This window comes from Dasypus novemcinctus, chromosome 12, assembly GCF_030445035.2.
Source record: "Dasypus novemcinctus isolate mDasNov1 chromosome 12, mDasNov1.1.hap2, whole genome shotgun sequence".
NCBI lineage: Eukaryota > Metazoa > Chordata > Mammalia > Cingulata > Dasypodidae > Dasypus > Dasypus novemcinctus.
In genome coordinates, this window is record NC_080684.1 from 57497682 (window position 1) to 57520693 (window position 23012).

The following is a 23012-nucleotide window of genomic DNA, read 5'->3' on the forward strand; positions in this document are numbered from 1 at the left end:
TTCTTTGCATTTAAGGTCTCTGACTGACTGGACAAGGCCTACGTATATTACTGACGGTAATCTTTCTTAAAACCAACTGATTGTAGATGCTAATCACATCTGAAAAACACCTCTACAGCAATGTTTACTCCAGTGTTGGATTTTTAAAAAATTGAAAACCTAAGCTAGTCAAGTTGGTGCATACAATTAACCATCACAACTCTAAATCTGAACATCTACAATGCTCAACTACTGTATTTTATTCCTAGAATACTCCCTAGATAAATGTTTCACTCTTGTAGTTTCTCTAAGTTGTCAATTTCCAAATCTGGATTTGTCTTTTCATATCTGTTTCTATTTACCTGCAATGACTATATATGCTTTCATATGATTTGCTACTTCAATCTCAACATAAATCAGTTGGTTCTCATTATTTTCCCTCCAAAACCGCTCCAATTGCCAATAATTTTTTGCCTCTCTCAGGGTATTATTATCCCAACAGACAATTTAAGCTAAAAATAAAAAGGTGTTTTTTTTCATATCTTGTTTACTCCTTTATTTCCTTTAATCACATCAGTTCACACCTATACTAATTTCCTATGGCTGCTGTACCAAATTACTACAACCTTAGTGGTTTAAAGCTTAGTGGTTTAAACAACAATTTGTTCGTACAGTCCTGGAGGTCAGACATCATTTAAAATGGGTCTCACTGGGATAATATCAAGGTCATGATGGGGCTGCTTTCCTTCTGGGGACTCGAGGAGAGTGCCTGTTGTCTTACTTTCCTCAGCTTCTAATGCTGCCCACATTCTTGGCTCAAGGCCCTCTTCAATCGTCAAAGCCAGCAATAGTCAGTCAAGAAGTTCTCACTATGCCACCTCAGGTTCTCGTTCTTCTGCCTGCCTCTTCCCCATTTAATGACCCTAGTGATTCATTGAGCCCACCCAGATAATCCACAATCGTGTCTTTATTTAAGGTCAGTTGCTTAAGGGAGGGGAGTACCTAGGGGAACTCTGTACTTTCTACATTATTTGCCTGTAAATCTACAGGAAGGCTTCCTAAATCAAAGCTGCTTTTCTATTTGAGAATAATGAACAGTATCTTTCTGACTATTCAGATAGAGTTCTGCCAATCAATTTAGCATTCAAATATCTTCCTAACAGTTATAATATGACAATGAATTGTTCTCTGATTTTAGTTCTTACCTTCTTCATTTTGATCTTTATGTCAGAAATGTTCTTTTTCAAATTGTCTAAATTATATTGACTTTAAATATCTACCACAAATCCTCACCTCCTCTCAGAATACTTGTGAAATTCTCTAAGGCAGTTTTAATGTCTTTTTTTTAAATTCATTAAAGCGTGAGTCTGTAAGTTTTTATTTTGTTTAATATACATCACTTTATTGGACCTAGATGAAGACAACATCTCTTAAAAGTTTAACAATTCATCTTAAGGTTAGCATTACCTTTATATTAACCCCTTCAAACTAGCAAACCAATGAAAACAACCCTAGGTATTTCTCTGTCCTTTTTTGCTAGAATTAAACTCAGTAATTCCAGGTTAAACCTCTTCCTGATAAATCTGGAAATTCTATTCTTCCCTGACTTTACCCAGTACTTTAGCAAGTCTCCTTTCCTGAGATCATTGCCTACCTTTTTAGAAAAATCTCCTTTCACCTATTGCTCCAAACTCCCAATCTTTTTCAAATGGCTTGCCTTTAGTTCCTTCCAGACATGACTGCAGCTCCTTCAGGCTGAATCAAAAATATAATTCTTTAACTTCCAGAGTTTCTTATAAAAAGTTTCCTTTTATTTTACCATTCATAGTCCTACCAACTCAAATTGCTCTCATATGACTGATTAATAAATCATGAAATTAGTTTATCTAAAGATAATGTGATCACTTTTTCACTGACAGCGAAAACAGGGACTATAATTCAATATCCAATAACATTTAGAGTAGGAAGTATTTTCTCACAAAGCTTTCTAGAAGAAAATTGCTATATAATTTCAAAATAATGGAATCATTTTGGCAATAGAGAGGAAAAAGGTACAAGCATTCTGAGGTGTTATTTTAGTCTGATGCAGCAATTTTAGAGATCTCAAATGAGTAAGAAATAGCCCTTATGGGGAAAAAAAAGTGTTGCTATAATTGTTGATAAAAATAAAAGAACTCTAACAAAAGAAGCAGGATTTATAAACAGTCAGGTGAAGACCAAAAGATCTGACAGCTTGGGACCTTAAAGTTAAGTTTGCTGAGTAGCTCTGTGTTGTTCAGCATTACAATTCACATGCATTTAACTATCTTAAAGACATTGGGGAGGCAGGCATCATTGAAACCACACTGATAAGAAAGGAAAATCCTGCCTTGGGGTCTTCATTAGTTGTCTCTGACCTGGTTGGATAAACTCGACTTTTCACCATTTGAATCAATTATCAGACACAAAGAGGCTTTTGACGAAGGAACTTAAACTAATGATTCAGCACTTCTCCTAGGACCATGAAAAAGCCTGGGATTAATCAGAACTTTTGACATCTGCTGAAAATCTCTTGACATATAGTCTTTATCAACTTCTTGAGAAAGTCAAATTACAGGACTTCCTGAACAATACTGACTTGTGCAAAATTTGGAATAGAAAGTATCTGAAGAAAATCACCTGTGAACAATCCTCATTCCTGTTTTCCTTAAGCACTGAAAAATGTCAGCATGCCACTTTCTTCTTTTCTTTTCCAGGGTACCTGTACCAAAAGCTTTCTGACTTATCACACTGCCCTCCTCTCTATAAAACCCAAACCCCAGCTTATCCATTGCCACACAGGAGCCTGTTCTGTGGATAATAAACTGCCCCGTGTCTTTCACCTTTCTTTCAGGACATTTTCACCTCCCCACCTTACTTACCTTCTAGGTACTTCTAAAGCTTTTCCACACAGATGACAGAAGAAAGACAAATCTTCCAAGAAACCAGAGTACTAGCCCAAAGCCACCATCCATAAGTGTAAATTTTCTTGGAAATTTGCTGTTCTATCATTAAAATATACATACATTTTCCATCCTACTTCAAAATATGTCTGAGTGTATACTAATCTAAAATATACAAAATTGTTTACTGTGGGTGGAAACTGATGCTTCAGGACAGAACTTGTTTGACTGTGGTTTTGAGTATCCTTATGGGCTGGAAACTCTTCATTTTCCCACATCCACAAGGATGGAAATTGATGGTACAGGAATGTAGACCTTGTTTAATTATAGCTGGGAGTCCACCGGTAGGCATCTCTACTGGAAACTTGGTAGCAAAGAGAAGTAATTACATCACATGGTTGACTCAACCAATGAATGGAGTGATCAGAAGTCTTCTTGAATTCAGTTTTACAAGTTCTGCTATAAAAGGGACAAAAATAAATAAATTCTGGAAACACTGGGGTCAGAAATTATAGATCCAAATGTTGCAACACCTTAAGAGCGCCCCAGTTTCTTTGCTGCATTCCAAGGAAACAATTTGGAACCCCTACATTCATCTAATTCTTTAAAACCTAGCCACTAACAGAGATAAATTGTTTCAGGAAAAGAACTTGCTAAGGGGGAAAATATCTTTAGGTTGGAAAATATTGATAAAATGATGCATGTCAAGATAGGGCCGGGAGAGAAGGAAAATCTTCTGACCCTGGAAGGACAGAACAAGCCATGATATCCTATGATCAATATCCTTTTTACCTATATTTTGAAGACCAGAATGGGGGTACCATAGAAATGAAAAGAAGTAGAAGATTGCTATATGATTTGGCTAATTGCTTACCAATCCCAGCAGAATGCAAGTCAAAGGAATGACTACCTTAAGCAGAGAGAATTTGAAAATTGCTAATAGAATCTACAGGAGTTAAAAAAAAGAATAACAGAATCTAGAGTTGTAAATTGTTTGAAGTCCATTGCTCAAAGCACAGTTTTCTAGTCTAAATAATAATGCATGAAAACTATCTTTACAAAGATTGACTGCCAAAGGCATCTAGTAGCAGCACAATACTTTCCTGAGCTATTTGGCTCCGATTCTGCTTATAACTATCTCCAATACAAAGACATTGCTGATAGCAGATATTTGGAGATGCTGGAATGGTCTTTTTTTCCCCCAAGATCCACTCTCAGCTGATGAGGATTTGAGTGTTAGCTATAAAAATTACATCTGGATACGGAGCCGGGCGGGGCCGGTGCAGGCCGCGGTGGCGAGAGGCGGACGCTGGAGCTGGGCCGGGCCGCTGTAGCGAGCGGAGCCAGGCGGAGCCGGGTCAGGCCGCGGCGGGTACGGAGCCGGGCCGGGCCGGTCCAGGCCACGGTGGCGAGAGGCGGACGCCGGAGCTGGGCTGGGCCGCTGTAGCGAGCGGAGCCAGGCGGAGCCGGGTCAGGCTGCGGCGGGTACGGAGCCGGGCGGGGCCGTTCCAGGCCGCGATGGCGGGAGGTGGACGTGGGAGCCGGCTGGGCCGCTGTAGCGAGCGGAGCCGGGCGGAGCCAGGCCAGGCCGAGGCGGCATAAGGAGCCAGGCAGAGCCGGTCCAAGCCTCCGCTGCGGGCCGAGCCGGGCCTGCGGAGGGGTTTCTGTTTTTTTTTTTTGTTTTTTTTTTTAATTTATTTTACTTTATTTTATTTATTTTATTTTTTTTTTGGAGCATCTGCAGTACTGGGGAGTTCGTGGGCCCTGGGCGGCCTATTGGGGGTTTGTGGGAAGGGAGGTGCTTGCAGACCCATTTGGGCAGACAGACGGGGGGTTTTAGGGCAAAGCGGGGGGAAGTTGTTTTAGATAGTGTTGCAATTGTGACACGTGTATACCTGTATCTCTCTTCTCCCTATCCGTTCCCCACCGTTTGCCCATCCTCTTTTTCTTTCTTCCTTTCTTCTTGTCTTTCTTTTTTCTTTATTATAATTAGTTTTCTTTTTTTTTTTTTTCGGTTTTCTCTTTCCCTCTTGTCCCTCATCTTCCACTTATTTTTATTTTAATTCAAGTATACAATAGGTGCTACAGGGAACACCTCACATTTGCTGGGTTTTCCGATCCTCCACTGCCTCATTTCTGTGTGAACTGATTTAGGCTACCTACACTATCCCCTTTCCCCTGCATCTTGATATCCACTATCATCTACTGTCTCTCCTATATTCCACCCCCAACCTCCCGTTCTTTGATCCACAAAGTGTCTAACTCTTAATTTCTAATACCTTTGTTCTGTTTTCTGTCTATTATCCACTCTTGAAACTATTACCTCTCCTTTCTTTCTCCCTCTCTCATGAAAACAATAGCTTTGTAGTTCATACCATATTCCTCCCAAATTCAGTCATCTACTTCATAAAAGGTACTCTACCTACAGCTATAACTCTATACAATCTACATGAATCTAACCTCCATCCTTCCAGATCTCATATTCTTGCTTTGTTAACATACATCACCAATACAACTTTACACTTTTCCCTTGCTTACACAATTGCCTTTCCCCAACACTAATACTTTCCTCTAAAGTGAACTTAACCAACAACAAGTAACTAGAATAAGAAGAAAAATCTGACAAAGAGAAGATATAACACCTATGCAAAAATAACAACTAATTAACCTCCAAGAGCAGACAAAGAAGCTAAGGAACGATTAAATTCATCAAAATAAAGAGATGACCAGAAAGCAACAAAAATCTACAAACCAAACCAATAATCAGGAAAACATGGCTGAATCCAATCAACAAACCAATAATCACGAAGGGGAGCAAAACTTGGCACAAGCAATGAAAGATCTTAGAACATTTATCACCGACAAATTTGATGCAGTAATGAAAGAGGTTAACAACATGAAGATATCACTTGGAGGGGAAATTGCAGACATACGCAAAAACATAACAGATATGATGGGAATGAACACCACAGTTCAAGAAATCAAAAATACACTTGCAGCAAATATCAGCAGACTAGAAGAGACAGCAGAGAATTAGTGATGTGGAAGACAGTACATCAGAAATCAAACAGATAGTAGAAGGGGTCAATAAGAAGATAGAAAAAATCCAATTAGGATTTAGGGACCTGAATGACAATGCAAAACGCTCAAACATACGTATTATAGGCATTCCAGAAGGTGAAGAGAAGGGAAAGGGGTCAGAAAGAGTGTTGCAGGAAATAATGGCTGAAAACTTCCCAAATATACTGAAAGAGACAGATGTACATATCCAAGAAGCACAGCGCACTCCACAAGTCATAAACCCCAACAGGCCCACCCCAAGACATATACTTGTCAAATTATCCAATGCTCAAGACAAAGAGAAAATCCTAAAAGCAGCAAGAGAAAAGAAAACCATCACATACAAGGGAAGCTCAATTAGATTAAGTGCTGATTTCTCTTCTGAAACCATGGAGGCAAGAAGACAGTGGTATGATATAGTCAAGGTACTAAAGGAAAGAAATTTCCAACCAAGAATACTTTATCCAGCTAAACTAGCATTCAAATATGATGGAGAGTTCAAAATATTCGCAGACAAACAGAAACTGAAAGAGTATACCAACAAGAAACCTCCCCTTCAAGAAATTCTAAAGGGAGTGCTGCAGGAAGAAAGGAAAAAACAGGAAAGGCAAAGTTCGAGGAGAGTATAAGACCAACAACAACAACAAAAAAGACAAAAAAAATATATACAAACAAAATACGACAAACACAAATCCAATCAAAGTATGGCTAACACAAATAATTCCTTGATAGTAATAACACTGAATGTCAATGGATTAAACTCACCTATCAAAAGATTCAGACTGGGACATTGGATAAGGAAATATGACCCATCCATATGCTGTCTACAAGAGACACATCTTAGACCCATAGACGCTTGGAGATTGAAAGTGAAAGGCTGGAAAACAATCATACAAGCTAACAATAACCAAAAAAAGGCAGGAGTAGCTATATTAATATCAGACAAAATAGACTTTAAATGTGAAACAATTGTGAGAGACAAAGAAGGATACTACATTTTAGTCCAAGGGAAAATCTGTCAAGAAGATCGAACAATCATAAATATCTATGCCCCTAACAAGGGTGCCTCTAAATACGTCAGGAAAACGCTGGAAAAACTAAGTGAAAGAATAGATACATCTACAATTATAGTGGGGGATTTTAATACACCACTATCAACTCTGGACAGAACATCTCAAAAGAGAATCACCAAAGAAACAAAACATCTGAATAGTATATTAGAGGAGCTCGATCTAATAGACATATATAGATCGCTACACCCAAACACAGCAGGATATACATTTTTCTCAAGCGCACATGGATCATTCTCCAAGATAGATCATATGCTAGGCCACAAAGAAAGGCTGAACGAATTCAGAAAGATTGAAATCATACAAAACATTATCTCTGACCACAGTGGAGTCAAGCTGGAGATTTGCAAGGGACAGAAGCCCAGATTTCACACCACGATTTGGAAATTAAACAGCACACTCTTAGAAAAACAGTGGGTCAAAGAGGAAATCTCAAAAGAAATCAATGACTACCTTGAAACAAATGATAATGATAACACAACATACCAAAATTTATGGGATGCAGCAAAAGCAGTACTGAGAGGGAAGTTTATAGCCATAAATTCATATATCAAAAAAGAAGAAAGAGCAAAAATTGAAGAACTAACTGCACATTTGAAGGAATTAGAAAAACAACAACAAAGCAACCCAACAGGAAGAAGAAGGAAGGAAATAACAAAGATAAGAGCAGAACTAAATGAAATAGAAAATAAGAAAGCACTTGAACAGATAAACAAGACCAAGAGCTGGTTTTTTGAGAAGATTAACAAAATTGACAAACCTTTAGCAACACTAACAAAGAAAAAAAGAGAGAAGATGCAAATACACAAAATAAGAAATGAGAAAGGCGATATCACCACTGACCCCACAGAAATAAAGACTATCATAAGAGGATATTTTGAAAAACTATATTCCAACAAAAATGACAATCTAGAGGAAATGGACAAATTCCTAGAAACACATAAACAGCCCATATTGACAAAAGAAGAAATTGATGATCTTAACAAACCAATCACAAGCAGAGAGATAGAATCAGTTATTAAAAATCTCCCAACTAAGAAGAGCCCAGGGCCAGATGGCTTCACAGGTGAATTCTACAAAACATTCCGGAAAGAACTGACACCAATCCTGCTGAAACTATTCCAAAACATCGAAACAGAAAGAACGTTACCCAACTCCTTCTATGATGCCAACATTACCCTAGTACCAAAGCCAAACAAAGACATCACAAGAAAGGAAAATTACAGACCAATTTCTCTAATGAACCTAGACGCAAAAATACTTAACAAAATACTTGCTAATCGTATTCAACAACACATTAAACGTATTATACACCATGACCAAGTGGGATTCATCCCAGGTATGCAAGGATGGTTCAACATAAGAAAATCAATCAACGTAATACACCATATAAACAGACTGAAGGAAAAAAATCACATGATTATATCTATAGATGCAGAAAAGGCATTTGACAAAATACAGCACCCCTTCTTGATAAAAACACTCCAAAAGATTGGAATACAAGGAAACTTTTTGAACATGATAAAGAGTATATATGAAAAACCTACAACCAACGTTGTTTACAATGGCGAAATCCTGAAATCCTTCCCTCTAAATTCAGGAACAAGACAAGGATGTCCATTGTCTCCGCTACTATTTAACATTGTCTTGGAAGTACTTGCTCGAGCACTGAGGCAAGAACCAGATATAAAAGGCATTCAAATTGGAAGGGAAGAAGTCAAAATTTCATTATTTGCAGATGACATGATCCTATACATAGAAAACCCTGAGAGATCTACAAGAAAGCTTCTAGAACTCATAAATGAGTTCAGCAAAGTCGCAGGTTATAAGATCAATGCGCAAAAATCAGTAGCATTTCTGTACACCAATAATGAGCAAGATCAGGAGGAAATCAAGAAACAAATACCATTCACAATAGTAAATAAAAAAATCAAATACTTAGGAATAAATTTAACTAAAGAGGTAAAGAACTTATACACCGAGAACTATACAAGATTGTTCAAGGAAATCAAAGAAGACCTAAATAAATGGAAGACTATTCCTTGTTCATGGATAGGAAGACTGAACATTATTAAGATGTCTATCCTACCAAAACTGATCTACACATTCAATGCAATCCCAATAAAAATCAATGCAGCCTTCTTTAAGGAACTAGAAAAACTAACTATGAAATTTATTTGGAAAGGAAAGAGTCCCCGAATAGCCAAAGACATACTGAAAAAGAAAAACGAAATTGGAGGAATCACACAACCTGACTTCAAAACATACTATAAAGCCACGGTGGTGAAAACAGCATGGTATTGGCATAAGGAGAGACACATAGACCAATGGAATCGAATTGAAAGCTCTGATATAGAACCTCACATATACAACCACATAATATTCGATAAAGCCACCAAACCCTCTCAACTGGGAGAGAGTGGCCTATTCAACAAATGGTGTCTGGAGAACTGGATAGCCATATGTAGAAGAATGAAAGAGGATTACCATCTCACACCTTATACAAAGATCAACTCAAGATGGATCAAAGACCTAAATATAAGAGCCAAGACCATAAAAACCTTAGAAAGCAGTGTAGGGAAACATCTACAGGACCTTGTAATAGGAAATGGATTTATGAATATCTCACCAAAAGCACGAGCAGCAAAAGAACTAATAGATAAATGGGACTTCCTCAAAATTAAAGCCTTCTGCACCTCAAAGGAGTTTGTCAAGAAAGTAAAAAGGGAGCCCACACAGTGGGAGAAAATATTTGGCAACCATATATCTGATAAGAAACTTATAACTTGCATATATAAAGAACTCCTATATCTTGAAAATAAAAAGATAAACAACCCATTTAAAAAATGGGAAAAAGACTTAAACAGACACTTCTCCGAAGAAGAAATACAAATGGCAAGAAAGCACATGAAAAAATGTTCCAAATCTCTAGCTATCAGGGAAATGCAAATCAAAACTACAATGAGATACCATCTTACACCCATAAGATTGGCAGCTATGAAAAAAACAGAAGAATACAAGTGCTGGAGAGGATGTGAAGGAAGGGGAACACTCATCCACTGCTGGTGGGAATGCAGAAATATCCAACCATTCTGGAGGACAGTATGGCGGTTTCTCAAAAAACTAGCCATAGATTTGCCATATGACCCAGCAATACCACTGCTGGGTATATACCCAGCAGAACTGAAAACAAGAACACAAACCGATATATGTACACCAATGTTCATAGCAGCATTGTTCACTATTGCCAAAAGTTGGAATCAACCCAAATGCCCATCAACAGATGAGTGGATCAATAAAATGTGGTATATACACACAATGGAATACTACTCGGCTGTAAGAACAAACACACTACAAACACATGTGATAACATGGATGAATCTTGAGAACCTTATGTTGAGTGAAGCAACCCAGACATTGAAGGACAAATACTACATGACCTCAATGATATGAAATAAACAAGCTGCCCTAGATAGCAAGAGACTGAACGATAGGCTTACAGGAAATCGGAGGGTGGAGGAAGGATATGAGCCGATGTCTGCAGGGGTCGAATTTAAGACGAGATGGTGGTAAGTATGAACACAAAGAAGAGATAAAAGGGGGGCAAGGGGTTGCCTTTGCTTGGGGCTTTGCGGGTTTGAGGGTGGCTGGGGAGGGATGGATGGTTAACGTTGCCCAAAAGTGGGGGGAGGGAGGGGTAGCATACGAACCAGGAGAGGGTCAGGTGTTGGTGGAGAGTAAAATGCCGAGAAAATCATATCAAAATATAATAAAGAGGGTTACCTGTTTAGAATGCTCGGAGGGGAGGGTCTGATGCAGGACGGACTCCTGGGGAATGTCTAAATGCTCATTCTGCCAGAGAGGGTGACACCATGGGGTAGAAACCCAAGTAGTGAGAGTGGGGGTGGACCCACATCCTGGGGAGGACTAATGCCATCCAATAGAGGGAACTGTAACCCTTGAGAGAAAGGGTGGCTCCCAGGGCATTGGGGCAGTTGAGTAAGTTAGGACCTGAACACTATTCCATCTATCTCTGGAAGTGGCTCCTCAGGAAACAGAGGTTGGCTATCACTGAGGACACCAAGGTGGAAGGGAAAATGGACGTTAAATGTGTGGAACCAAAGTAAATGGGGGGTAAGAGAGGAGTTTCTTGAGAGTACACAAGGATGGATATAAAACATGTAATATTACACTATAACATATAGGAGATGACAGACTGATAATGTAAACCATAATGTAAAACATAGGATAACTAAAAATGTAAAGAACTGTGTATCCTAAAGTATGCACCACAATGTAAGCACAGATGTCACCTTGTTAGAAAGCTAATGTCTCAGACTCTGTACATCACTTTAAGTAAATATGATATGAATAGGGCGTAAGAGTATCACTGTGGAAGGGAAAAGGTTTTCTGGTGGATGTGTGGGAGTGCTGTATATTATATATATACATTGCTGTGGTCTAGGACTCCTGTGAAGAAAAGCTGAATAATTGGGGGGGGGGGGGGAAATAAAAAAGAAAAAGATAGGATGTGGAATTTTTTCAACTCAACATTCTTTATCTAAGTTCTTTATCTAACTTTATCCAAGTTCTTTATCTATCCTTTAAGCTCATCGCTATATGCCATTCCCCAGTAAGGGACCATGAAATTATATTGGGCTTCAAATTTCGGGGAGTTCTGGATCACAGAGTGTTTCAACAATGGCAATGGAGGGATACTGGTATGGGGTACCAATGACAGGTGATATATGGCTGACAGGGAGCTGTACAGAACATATGTCCAGGGTGCATGGTAATGTTTGGATATACTCATAGTGGCAACAATTAAAAACCACAGTAGGGGGGGTACTGGGTTCCTGGCCAGTGGTGCTCTGTCGTGGTCCCTAGGGGAGCAGCGACAGTCTCCCAGGTACAGTGGCGGGGACCGGGAGGGAGTGAGGGTTCAACAGTGAGCCCCTGATGCTAATGACTATGCTTGTGAGCTGATAAACCCAAAATAAGAACAAGGCCTAGAACAACTTTATGCCTGGGAATTTCCTCCTGTCAGCCTTCATGTTACTCAAATGTGGCCAGCCTCCAAGCCAAACTCAGCATGTAAATGCAATGCCTTCCCCCCAGCGTGGGACATGACACCCGGGGATGAGCCTCCCTGGCAACGAGGGACCACTATCAACTACCAACTGATGATGCAACTGGAAAATGACCTTATACGGAAGGTTCAATGCGGATCAGCAGAATATCCATGTCTACATAAAATACCATGACTTTAAAATGCTGTTTGACCTAAAGTAAGGGGGAAATGGAAAGGAGAAATGAGTTTATATGGCTACGAGTTTCTAAAAAAGAGTCTGGAGGCTGGCAGAAGGTTTGCCCCCATGCACAACTGAGCAGAGTCAGAGAGACAGATAAAGCAGATACAACCCCCAGATATTGGTTCCTTTGAGGGCTAAAGAGACCCACGGGAGTTATGGTCATGGCCGATGGGGTTAACTACCAGGGCAGATGGCCCCTCTTTGGAAATGGTGTTTATGTGTGATGAATCTGGACTCAGATGGGATCTCCCTTCATAAGACTTTCATGCCAATGTGCTGGAGGTGCAGTTAATGTTGGGGTTTAAGATATATTTAGGGGATTTGAATCTCTGGACTGACAATGTGATAGCCAGATCCTGAGCCTCAACAGACTCCAGCACCTACAATCTGATTTATTGGACTTACCACACTCAGCTAAGATGGAGTTGAAGAAGGACAACCACCACACCATGGAGCCTAGAGTGATTACAACTGAAAATGGGAGGATTGCATCCAGCATCCATGTGGAATCTGAGCCTCCTCTTGACATAGAGGTGCAATGGACACAACCAATCCAATGTCCACATAGAAGAGGTGGCATTGGAATGGGAAAAGTGGACATAGTGGACGAAGGGTATGGGGAAAGGCAGGAAGAGATGAGAGGTGGAGGCGTCTTTGGGACATGGAGCTGCCCTGGATGGTACTTCAGAGGCAATCACCGGACATTGTAAATCCTCACAGGGCCCACTGGATGGAATGGAGGAGAGTATGGGCTATGATGTGAACCAATGTATATGAGGTGCAGAGGTGCCCAAAGATGTACTTACAAAATCCAATGGATGTGTCATGATGATGGGAACGAGTGTTGTTGGGGGGGGGAGAGGGGGGGTGGGGGGATGGGGTTGAATGGGACCTCACATATATATTTTTAATGTAATATTATTACAAAGTCAATAAAAAATAAAAAAATTAAAAAAAAAAAAATTACATCTGACCATTTTCTCCCTTGGAGGAGTTGTACCCTTTGAGTACAACTTGGGGCTTTTATATCTTTGAAATTGCTGAAAGGAAATGATTATAAAACACTGTCAAGGGACTTGCAAAAGTTATTGTTTTTCTGGGTAAAGTGCTCCTTTCTCCTAAAAATAATTTTTAACAACTTTAAACTTCTGTTATGAGTGTTTTAAACTTGTCTCTTTAATGTCAAGCATGTGTGTCTCATTAGTTTTGAATTAAGATTTTGATAAATATACATGTTAACACTATTTAATATGTTCCTTTCATTCCCTTGATTAAATAATGTGATCTTAAGGTGATCTAAAGATTAGGGGGAGGTGAGTTGAGTTACAAGAATTCTTTACTTTTTCAAGGTAAATAGTGTAATGCTGACAGTATAATGCTAAAAGTATCTTGGGCAATTAAGAATATGTTTTCTTTCCATTTTTGATTGGGAACAATTTTTTTTCTGGTTCTCCTGGACAACTGTTGAAAGTGACCAGTGGAGGAAAACCAGGAAAATGAATATTGTTCAGTAGGTAACCTCCCAAGAGAATCAATGAATAATTTCTTTATAATCAAAATATATGAGTTTAATCAAAGCCAGCTGGACCAAAATAGATCTTAGGTAAGTACGCAAGACCAATTGGGAGGAGCAAGCATTCCAATGCTAATGCTGCATTTAGGTGTAGCTGCTTCCTTGACCAAGACCAAGTAGTTTGAACCTTCCCCAATTCCTAATCAATCTAATTAACATTAAATTGGAGATATAAATTTTAACTCCATTGATTTAATACATGTTGAGTGTAATAGTACACAATGGATATTTGTTGAATGCTGTTAAATATCTTTCTCACTTTGTATATGTTATTACCAGATGCTACTAATTTAAATGGGATGAAACCTTGATTGTTACCATGTGATTTATTTGTTCCATTTGTGTGTGGTATTAAAGAATAGTAAATTAGAATAGAAATATGGAATGTCTAGCCACACAACAATTTACATACTTACACCCAGATTATCTGTGCCTGTGAAATGACTCCCCCCCAAAATATAAGCACATGATTTCAATATTATTTTGCAATTGCAACAGGGACATTCTATTGTTATCTGTGTTTAGATCAGTCTGAACTGCAATCACAATCATGAATTGCTTCTGGAAGAAATGAGATACCAAATTTTCAGATTACTTTTCCTATTGATCTACACAAGAAAGATTTCCTTCTACTCAGTTGTCGAATTTAAATTTTCTCAATGAAAAGTATAATAAGGTATGTATATCCCTTAAAGAGTTTTTAAAATATTTATTTTCTGATATCCTTGATTGGCTGTTTTTCATCTTGGGGAAAATATTAAATTTGAATTAATACCTAAATGATAATTTATAATCAATAAATATGCCACATGTTAAACAATTACTATTGCCTTTGATCTGTCCCTAACTAACTGGAAATCTCCGAAATCCTAATTGGACCGAGTTCTATAATTGAATTCCCTTGCTACCTGTGGATTGCTCTTTGTGTAACAGAGTGCTCTGCTGTGCTTTCTACACTCTGGAAAAGGCCTCAGTAGAAAGGGAAAACAATAGACTCTATTAAAGCAGTTGCTGTGCACTCTAAACCCTTGTGAAACACTAACAACTTGCAACTGAGCTTCGTCCATGAGACTGACCAATGTTTTTAGTGAATTTAGTGACCCGGATCTGCTCCTCACAACAAGCAATGGCATAGGATACTATGCCATTAATAAGAAGTGACAGCAACCCTGAAATCTGCTCATATTTGGGATTGATAAATTCTGAAAATAATATGGTGGGGCCTCTCATACCCAGATTGACTTCAAAATATAGTACTAAACTGTAAAATAAGTGCAAGGATTTTAAACAGATTTTGATTTTTCTGAAATTACTGCTTTAAAAATAATTACAGGAGCAGATTTAGCTCAGTGGTTAAGAGCCTGCTTCCCATGTACAAGGTCCTCGGTTCAATTACTGGTACTCCCTAAAAAAAAAGTAAGTAAACCTTAAAAATACTTTTTAAATGTGGTATTTATCAAGAAATTTGTATATAAATGTGCTTGGTCTACTTACTGAGTTATTCATCAGTAGGCAAACTACTTGATCTTCACCCACGAGTAGTCATTAACCGAAATGAGGCATATGAGGCTGTATGACCCTGTGCAATGCTACTGACTAAAGTTTACTTGACTGCTGGCTCTTCCAATCACAAAATACTGTCACGATTACACAGTGCCAGGTAAGAATGTCACTGATTAAAGTATGTTTTGTGCCGAATGATCCCATGCATTTATTTAAATGTGCAAAAGTTTTTTAGAGACATTACATAGATATACAACAGTTATTCCTTTAAAGAACATATATGGAGTATAAAATCCTATTTTAAAAATAGCGGGTAAAGTTAATACTGTTATATCTTGGGTCCATTAAATACAAATTTCAGACATGGTGCTCAAAAAGTGAGTAAAATATAATAGTTGATTCGGGTGCCTTAAAACACACTAAAACACTGACATTTAAATTTTATTATTTTTATCAAAGTGAAACATTTGCATAGGTTAAAAATCATGAAGTGCTGAGATGCTATATCAAAAAGCCAAAGTTCCCAGGCCTATCCCTCTCCAACACTCCTTAGAGGCATCTACGTTCAAGTCTTTTTATTGTTGAGCATTTAGCTCAAAAGTTCTAAATAATATGCTTATATGACTATGTCTTCATTATCAAGCCAATACTCTATCTTACGGTTGATGAGAGATAACTCTTTATATCACCATCTTCTCCAATTTCTCCTTGCCTAACTTTCTAACAGATTATAATCTGTTAGAAATAACTTTCTAACAGATTACAATCTAAAGATTATAAAATAATCTTTAGTTAAATTAAAAATTTACACTTTAATATGTAAATATTATTTTCACTAAGCCAAACAGTCTACTAGGATTACATTTATTTTCTTGTATAACTCTTACTTTCTCCCCAAAATAATAATCTCTGCAACTTTCATCCTTTTGTTTAGATTTCTATGTTTTCATTGGGAAGGTTTTCAAGAAAGCAGAATAGATCTGCCACATCCTTAGCAATAATCAAAGATCATCAATCCTTTTCAACCCTGAAACTCCCTGTCACCATAAACCATATCTTTTCTCTAATTTGAAATTTCAAGTGGTCTGAAATTTCATAATGATATGCATTCATGTTATTTTTCATTCATTATGGTGAACATATGATGGACCATTTTAAACTGGGATTTTGTTTCATTTAATTCTGAAAAATTTTATTTTATTGTTTCCTTGATAATTCCCCAGCTTTCCCACTCCTTTTCCTCTTTTCATTTCCTATAGCATAATGTTGCAGATTGAATTTTGCACCCCAGTTTGGGCATGTCCTTGGTTTTGATCCACATGCTGGTGGGTATGGACCCATTGTAAATAAGATCTCTTCAATATGTTACTTCAATTAAGGTTTGGCCCAAATGAATCAGGGTGGGCTTTAATCCAGATTACTGGATTACTGGAGTCCTTTAGAAGCAGAGTGAAAGTCAAATGGAGAAAGACACTGGAGAGGGAGGTGGGGGGGGGGGGCTGAAAGTCAATGGAACCTGAAAGAGAAAGAAGAAGACACTGCCATGTGCACTGCCATACAACAGAAAAGCCAAGGACCAAGGAACCCTAACAACCAGTCCCAGAATGTCACAGTCTTCTACAGGAAAGCATTGCCTTGCTGACACCTTGATTTTGGACTTCTCCTGGCCTCAAAACCAAGAAATTACCACTGTTTAAACCAGCTCATTGTATGGTATTTGTTTTAGCAGCTAGGAAACTAAAACAAAGAATTATAGGATTAGTCACATGGTGGACCTCTTACACTTAACTTTTTTTCCCCCTGAGGTGGCTCCCTCGTCTATTTGCTAGACGTTTTTGTTCATTGTTTGTGCTTATTGTCTGCTCATTGTTTGTTTGTTTTTTCTTTAGGAGACACTGGGAACCAGGATCTCCCATGTGGGAGGCAGGTGCTCTACTGCTTGAGCCACATCCACTACCTGCTCGTTTGTTTTGCTCGTTCTCTGTTCATTGTTTATTTGCTCATTGTGTGCTCATTGTTTTGTTCATTTTTTCTCATCTGCTCATTGTTTTTGCTTCTTGTCTGCTCACTGCTTGTTTTGTCTTCTTTAGAAGGCACCAGGAACCAAACTGGGGACCTCCCATGTGGGAGGTGGGCACTCAACTGACTGAGCCACATCCACTCCCTATATTTACTTTTAACTTTATTACCGTTTTTCTCTTTTCACCTTTGCCTTTTTGTTTGCCTTTCCCATAATCCTTTTATATAATAATCTGTTTTATGCTCCATTACTATTTTTGTCGTCTCTTACCTCTTCAAGAAGATCCTCTTCACAAAATGGATGTTAACTTATCAGTATAAAAGAAAGTCATCAATATGTGACTCATGATACAGAAGCACAATGATTTATACCTATAGTCAATGACTACACCAGTACATAAAGAGGTAAAAAATCAATATTTAAATTCATTTTCATTATTTACATATGATATACTCTTTATAAATCAAAAGGCACATTTCTCTGCATAAAACGTGTTCAGAGTTCACATACCACTATTTTTATAACTACCGCACCATTTTTAATAAATATGCTTAAAGCTATATGAAAAATCCTTGTTGTTGTTTTTGTTTTACTTTATGTTCAATCTTAGCACCCATATACAATATAATTATTTTTGAAATCTTAATTCCAAAGCAAGGAAAATGCAATCATGCAGACATAATTTTAATGTAAGAAAATTAGATAAATGAGAGATATGAACAATATTTATCAATTACACAGTGATCTGTTCGACTTCTTACACAGATTTCGACATGTGCATGCAAAATTAGCCAATTGTCATGTAAACCTGATCACTGGGAATGGAACTAATAGCTTTACCCTGATGTCTAATTATGCCTTAGCTGAGTCCTCCTTTAAGATATTACATAATAAAGTTCTCAGAAATGTCAATATTATAACACCTAAGTATATACGATCTGCATCAGATAGGACAATGAGCATTAAATAAAAAGAGGAGGTATTCTTGTCATTTATTGGTATGTTCTCGTTCTGAGGAATGTGGGAGAAGAGGTGCTTGAGGAGATCTAAGGTAAACCATTAAAAAGATAACCCACCACTGTTACCTCTGCTAAAGAAGCATTTGCACACTTTGATCTGCTTAAATAAAGATGTCTGAAGGCTTCTCAAAAATTTTAAGATAAGCGACACTATTCATCTTTTAAAAATCATCTTGACATATACTAAATTGAATGTATCAACCCCTTCCCTCCTCTCCCAAGTAACTAAAGATCATTTCTATTCAAAAAGAGAAAGAAAGGACCAATGTTTAGAGTATTTGCAATTGCTTCGGAGGCTCTAACCCACTTGATGGCTTAGCATTAAATATGAAAATAGACCAGATCTGATGTGAATAATAAATAGAAAGTAGGTGTTCCAGTCTATGCTATTCCTGCCTAGATGGGGGGTGGACAAGAAAACTACCTACTCCCCCATTTATTGCTTAGAAACAGAATTCTACTTTAAATTCTGGCACAATACAACTAGCTTTCTAGGATGGAAAACACAGAGACTGTGCCATTTTCAAGATGAAAATAAGATATATCTTTTGATCACTTGGATAGATAGCTGCTGGGACTTTATTCACCACAACTCATATTTTCAGAGTCCCCACTTTTACTTCACTTTCATCAGAACAATCACCCTCTGGTATTGATGACAACTCAGGAACAATAGGGTGTCTGTCAGAGCGGTGGTAGGGAGGAAAGCCTAGACTCTGCAACTTGAAACAGTTCAAACCAACTTACTGTGATCCAAATTACAGCATTCAAGAGAAAATACTCAGCGAGGTATTTGGAAACTACCTCCCTCCAGTATGAGATCTTGGTTTTGTTAAACTTTTGAATGCTTTTAACAAGCAGGAGAATTTACAATAATTTAATGAATTACAAGGTTTCTACTTCCAGATTGAGAAAGCACAAAGCTAATACAGATGGTTTCGCTTTTGAAAAGACTAGTAGGAAATTGCAAGCTTTTGGCTGAGCTTCCAGTTTATCAAGGCTCAATATTATCTTTCCTTTCTGAAGTATGAAGAAGTACAGTTGTTTTATATAGGAGAAAAAGTTTAAAATGGTAGTAGCTTCCAATTCATAGTTTTGAATTGTTTTCTTAAATTATTTTTCCCCTCATTTTCTGTCAGAAGCAGTGCATTTACATTGACTAATCTGGATTATTTTGCAAGTGGATGGAACATTGCATTCTTCTTCAACTATTCTGGCAGCCAGTAAAACAACAGACTCCAGTGCAAGACAAATTTTAGGTTTCACCTTCATAGGAGCCAAGAATCTGTCCAAAATATTGGCAACTAGGATAAAAGTTTCAGTGCAAGATCCAAAAAAGTTGGTTAAACTTCTTAGATATTCCATGATGGAATTTCTTTCGCCTCAACACAAATGTTATCATTCTCAGAGGAGTTCCATAAAGTTCAGCTCTTCTTATTGTACTTGGAATCTCAATTCTGTTCCTAGGTAAAATTTTAGCAGCTTGAATAGCTGAATCCTTCAAGGCCTACCAAGACCTATGTCCACAAACTCTTTACCATGAAGGAGATGTGGTATCACTATTCAGACAGGGCTGGACACAGAAGAGGCATCACAGACACTTTCCTGGTTCAGGAAACTACCAATTCGGCTGGCACCCCATATCAGCATCCAACCCTCTGCCACCACCACATCCTCCTTCCCAGCTCAGAGCTCCAACTTCATGCCACTGCTCATTCCCACCCATCTGTTGGCAGCATCTGCCCCTGCAGACCCCTTGTCTCCCTGTACCTCTAAGAATATGCCAGGTCACCAACAGAGGTTGAAGCAGAACTCTTCCTGTTTGTCATATTTCTAATTTCCAAAAGTACTTTCTTGTTCTCTGGCTTTTCTTTTTTCAATGAACCCAGATTTTGTTTCATAGAGAGAATATCTTTGCTTATCCTTTGATTATATTATTCCTTGTATTGCTTCTTCTGCTCCATGATTGCCATTTTATCCATATTATTTTTTATTTGTTTTTAGCTCATTTTTATTTTTTTTATTTTTAAAGAAGCTTTAGATTACATAAATGTTACATCAAAAATATAGGGGATTTCCCATGCCCTACGACACTCCCTCCCAGACTTTCCAACATTAACAACATCTTTCATTAGTGTGGTACATATGTTATAATTGATGAACACATATTGAAACATTGTTAGCAACCATGGAATATAGTCTACATTACAGTTTACACTCTGTCCCGCACTATTTTATAGGTTTTGACAAAATGTATAATAACCTTGTATTCATCATTGCACTGTCATGCAGGACAATTCCAATGTCCCAAAAATGCCCCTATGTTATACTTATCCTTCCCTCTCTCTCCCCTCAGAACCTCTAGTGGCCACTGCCTTTATATCAATGATACAAGTTCTTCCATTGTTAGAATAATAATAATTAGTCTTCTTTAGTTCATTGTTCATTCACTAATCTTGAGGATATTGGGAGGGTGATGCCTACTCTGTTCCTGACTGAGAGAGGGCATCACCCTCCCAATGGGGCAGATGGATGGAACTGTCTTGATTGCAGTTGCAGACACTCTCTGGTCCTTGGGATTGGCATTATCCATCATCATCTCCATGTTAGTTGTCCTGGGTGAGTCCAATAAACTAGTGTGGGGTGTTGGTGATGGCAGGATGTGTCAGGAGGGCTGCACCTGGGGCATGCTTGTAAAGCATATGAATATGTTCAAGTGTTCATGGGGCATTGTCTCAGTGGGTAGAGACCCACACAATAACTGAAAGAATATTGAATTGCCATCCTGGGGAGTCCTGCTATATTCTCTAATAGAACAGCAAGAATCACATGAGTACATGGGCAGTGTCTAGAGAAGGAATACAGACCATTATGCCAAGCCTTTGATATTGATGACTGTTCTTATGAACTTTTTTTGTGAAATTGAAACTTAGTCTAGTATTATATACTCCCTAAGAATTACCTCCTGAATGTCTCCTTGTTGCTGAAATGTGGCCTCTTTCTAAGCCAAACTCAGTAAACATGCACTACCTTCTCCCACCCTCCCTTCACCCTCCCACTCCAGCATGGGACAGGACTCCTGGGAATGACCTTCCTGACATGGAGGGATTATTACCAAGTGCCAATTAGCAATCCATCCAGACAAAGACCCTGACCAAAAGGTAAACACGAATGAGTTTTTTGGCTAAGAATTTGCATAGTGAGTACGAAGTTCATTCCAAAGGTTATGCTTACGCCTGTCTCAGCAGGATCTCATTGACTGCCACAGTAAACAGTGCCTCAAACACTGTGGCTCCTGATGTATCTAGAGGCATCTAGGCACTGTAAGCAGGGCAGACAAGCTCAGGAATTCAGGACCCTATCCATGGACCTTACTTTGGAATTTATGCTCCCCAGTGTAACAGAATTAGCCTCATTTATACTTTCCCTACACATGGCTCTTCCACCCCATTTACTTGAACCTACAATTAGCACTATACTTGTTAAATATATGTCCCGGAGATTTAAATCTTTGTTCGTTCACGTGCCAGTTGAGCCCTGAATCTCGGCTGAGTTGAAACACCTACTCTCCAGTTCATTGGACTCATCCAGGACAACTAACAAAGAGATGATGATGGAAAACACCCATCCCAAAGAACAGAGTGTCTGCAACTGCAATCAAGGCAGTTCCAACCATCTGCCCCATGGGATCTAAGCCTCCTCTCAATCAGGAACAGAGTGGGCATCACCATCCCCAAATCCTCAAGATTAGGGAATGAACAATGGAACTAAAGTAGACTTATTATTATTCTAACAATGGAAAACTTTGCAACATTGATATAAAGACAGTGGCCACCAGGGATTCTGAGGGGAGGGAGAGGGAAGAATAGGTGTAACATGGGGACATTTTTGGAACATTGGAATTGTTCTGCATGACATTGCAATAATGGATACAAGACTATTATACATTTTGTCAAAACCTATAAAATAGTGCAGGGCTGAGTGTAAACCATAATGTAAACTACATTCCATGGGTCGTAGTAATGGTTCAATAGGTTTTCATCAATTGCAACAAATGACCACACTAATGAAAGATGTTTTTAATGTGGAAAAGCATGGGCCTTGGAGTATATGGGAATTCCCTATATTTTTATGTAACATTTATGTAATCTAAAGTTTCTTTAAAAATAAAAACAGTAATTAAAACTAAGTAAAAACGTATGTTCTGGGGGTGATAGGTAATGCCATATATCAAATGTAGCATAAAAATACTCTTTTGGCTCTAAGTTCAAAGTATAATCAGAATTTGACCACCCTTGCAATTATCATCCTAGTCTAGTGACACTATCCTAGATCAGCCTGCACCAGGCAGAGTGATACTATTAAATCATATCAAGGCATGTCACATCTCTGCTCAGAATGCCCAACAGTTCCACTTCCACTCAGGATAAAATCCAAAGTCCTTGCTTTGACCTATAAAAATCTGAGTCACCATTCCCTTTCTGGCCTCACTTCCTTAAATTCTCCCCTCTTCCTCTCTGGCCTAGCTATTTTGCTAACTAGTCTAGTAACATTT

At 38.3% G+C, this 23012-nt stretch overlaps 1 pseudogene; it reads right to left on the bottom strand.

Annotated features, from left to right (window-relative positions):
• Positions 1-18948: 18948 nt before the first annotated feature.
• On the bottom strand, positions 18949-19843 carry LOC101412172 (cyclin-G2 pseudogene; annotated as a pseudogene).
• Positions 19844-23012: the final 3169 nt, after the last annotated feature.